Consider the following 3,919-nt stretch of genomic DNA (forward strand, 5'->3'; position numbering starts at 1 on the left):
CATTGTAACAACACAAAACTAAGGCATTTGTCATACACAGAGCACACTCAATGGTTTTAAATCGCATATAATAGGTCATCAATTCAGACAATTATTAATATTTTTCTTTGTTTTCTGATGCCCTCTAGTGGTCATAAATCCCTCCTGTCGTCCTCAGCGCTCTCACTGTCGCCCTCTTGTGCACGATCAGGAAAACACACATGGTTTTGTAGCACTTGGTAGCACTTGCTTACTTAGTCATTGGAAAATAACTTCACTAGGGACGTGACACAAATCATACATGAAAATGTTATTTAATGAGTTGTATTGAACTCCATGTGTTGTTGAGAGTTTGTCAGTGCAGTCGCTTGAATTCACAGGGCCTGTGACGAGTGAGTAGGCTACATTATAGTTGATCTTACTTTGTTTTTGTTAAAATCTTACCATTGATGGCCCTGTTGTGGTGCCATTTTATGAACTATTTTATATTCTGGGAAGATTTTAAAAAGACAACTGCAAAGTCACCTCCCTCTACATGCCAAAAACACATGTTCACACGCACACACACACAATTATCACTTTGTTTGTGAAGGTCATCGCATGTGATGTCCTTCTTCGACACCTTTCAGTCGCTTTGCCATTTTGGCGAGAACTGTTTTCATCAATAACAGCACTGCCAAGCTCAAGTCTTACACACACACACACACACACACACACTGACACTCAGAAGTCTCCTGAAGTTCCTCACTCTCCAGATGGCAATAACACTTTAGCTGTCGCTGTCAGAGACTAATTAATCTTCCTGGTGTGATCCATCTTCCTGCAGACTGCAGACTCTTCCTCCATCCCCTCTATCACTCCATCTCTCGCCCGCCCTGGACAGCCTGTCACCAACGCAACCCTCGACACACACCGTCCCCCGTTCTGTGAAAGCACCTCAAAATCTACGATTCCCTCCTGAGAGACTCCATTATGCCAAATACCAGACAGTTTTGCTAGTTTAAGTTTGTGATTCTGGTTGTTATTCAGCATGGCCTGTTTTCCTCTATAGGAGCTGCTTGACAACACACCTCAATTCACAATCATAGTTTCTGATTATAAGTAATTGAAACAAAAAACAGCAACATGAAAGAGATGCCATAGTTGTGTATTATGATTTTACAGCAGTAACAATAACTGTCCCTCCCAAAAAAAGTACTTTGTAGTATCAGATGGTATTTTTGTTGAACATTATAGGCAATAATACAACATGAAAATACCAAAAAGATTCATAGTACTATCATGTTATTCTGCACATGTCGTGGTTAGTGACATGTTATTTCTTGGAAATACCGTGTTGTACCAAATCTCCTGATATTGCCAAGTAAGATATGCTTCTGAATTGACATATTTTGTTGATCCTGGAACAACACTCTTGTCTGAAAATTCATATACTCATCCCTAAAATGTAAAGGGAAATGCTAGGTGAATAACACTGATGTACAAGCAGCAAACTCTGGCTGTAAGCGTGAACTTGACACAAACTGTAAACTTGTCCCTCAAATCTGATTGGTTGATTGGAATGTTGTTCCGGGATCAATAAAGATGTTGATCCAGGAACGTGTTGCGCTGGTGAAATCAGGTTCTGTGTTGTAGCTTATAAAACAATTGAATTTCAGTATATGGCATATTTCAAAGTACTATAGTATTTTTTGTTTTTTTAAATAAGGATGGCGCTATGGAAAATACATATAGAGTGGATATAAAAAAGTCTACAAGTTTTTGTGCGATGTAAAAAATTAAGCAAATTTTTTTGCACATTTAATGTAAAAAAAATTACAACGCCACTGAAAACCAAAGTGACACATTTCAGAGAAAATAAAAATAAAACGACTGACCAAGGCTGCATTTACTTAATAAAAATGCAGTAAAAATGGTGAAATATTATTACAATTTAAAAGAACTATTTTCTATGTGAATATATTGTAAACTGTAATTTATTCCTGCAATCAAAGCTGTATTTTCAGCTTCATTCCTCCAGTCTTCAGTGTCACATGATCCTCCAGAAATCATGCTAATATGCTGATAAGCTGAGATCTCGTGTGGCTCTGAGCCCGACTGTTTTATATCTGCCATCTGAAGGCTGCGTTCTTGTTTCGGTGATTCAACACACTTTATTGTAATAGTCTGTCATTAGTTGGGTGAGTCAGGCGGGCGTCGTGCCAGGCTGTGTGTGGGAGGTGGGCTCGAGCGGCACAATTTGTTGACTGTTTATTTGTTATGAACCTTTGCATGTGTCCTCGTTCAGCCGGCGATACACACAAACACACACATTCCCACACAAAGTGACCAAATGTGTGATCTGGATCAGTCCTAATTTGGCTTTAGATAAAACATTAACCTGTTTTTTTTTTTTTTTTTTTTTTTTTTTTTTTTAAGTCATATTAGTTTGTTTTAACACAATAAGTGAAGGTTTGCATTTCACTGAATAATTTCACTACTTGGTTGGAGTGGATTTATTTTTGTTAAGCATTATTTATTTTCTATAATCAAAATATTTCAAATAAAACATGTTTTCTTAGGCAAGGCAAGTTTATTTATATAGCACATTTCATACACTATGTCAATTCAAAGTGCTTTACATAGGAATTAATAAAAATAATCAAAAAGCAAGGAAAATTAAACCAGTTATTCAAAGTGCTTTATAGAAAGAAATATGTTTTCTTAGGAATATTGTTTTAATTGGTGTTTAATTTAATCGTGTTTCCAGTGTTCCTAATATAACTTTCCATCATGTTAGTCTTTGCTAAAATCTCTTTAACTAACAAAAGCCAGTATTAGCAATGGATTTGATAGATTCTGTAATGTTTTGAGGTATTAGTTGGTTTTGCGTGACTAAAATATTCCATCCTGTTTGGTTAAATCAGGTTGATAATATCAAATCAATGTTCCAAAGTCAAAGTGCTACACAATTACAAGAACGATTTCTTATAAAAAGAAAGAAAAGAGTATTAGAGTACAATATATAAAATGAAACATTTAAAATCAAATTTGACTTTTTTCCATCCCTTTTTAAATTGTTTTCATAGTCTATAAACCAATTCATAATCAATAAACTTGAAGTCTTCTATGCTCTATTATATAAAATCTTAAATTATAACAAAGTGGGTATATATATGAGTGGGTTTTGAAGGTTACAGAGTTCAAAAGGATCCACATAATGGAAATGACCCATCCATAAATCTACATTTCCGCATATCACCAAAAACGGCCCCACTTTCCAGACACAACACAAGTGTGTTGATGTAACGAGTGTTTTTGTCTGTGAAGACTGCGGATCTGTCCAGAGCGAGCGAGCAGAGCCAGTGGAGGGTACTGAAGGCAGTAATTAGCGAGGGAGAGCCGGCGTGATGATATTTCTGTGAGGCTGTGGCCTGCGTTTAAAAACTGAAACGTGGAATTATGCAGGACGGCCACCTCCCTTCCTCCTGGTCCACGGCCCCATCCCAAACATAAACAACATCAGGCCCTGAGTTCAGCCTCCGCACCTGCTCACTCGCCAATCAGCTCTATACAGGACCACCTGTTTTATACAGTGACCCTTAAAATAGGGCACATGACTCGTCCTGTTTGTGCTCCAGACATAAATGTTTCTTAAAATCACACGTCTTGATGAGGAAAGATGTGCTGTTACTTAGTCATCAGACTCAAAACTAAGCTGAAAGTAAGCAACCACACAAAACACCAATCAGAAACAGCATAGCACCATGCTAAAAACACTTAAAACTTTAAAAGCCACGTAGCAACACGCTAACACACACTCCGAACACCATAGCAACTGCACAGCAACGCCCTGGAAGCCGCCCAGAACACCCTAGCAACTCCCTAGAAACCACTTTGAAATGTTCTAAAAACACTCTGAACATCTTAGCAGCTGCATAGCAACACCCTAGAAGCATCC

This window comes from Rutilus rutilus (assembly GCF_951802725.1).
Source record: "Rutilus rutilus genome assembly, chromosome: 18".
Taxonomy (NCBI): Eukaryota; Metazoa; Chordata; class Actinopteri; order Cypriniformes; family Leuciscidae; genus Rutilus; species Rutilus rutilus.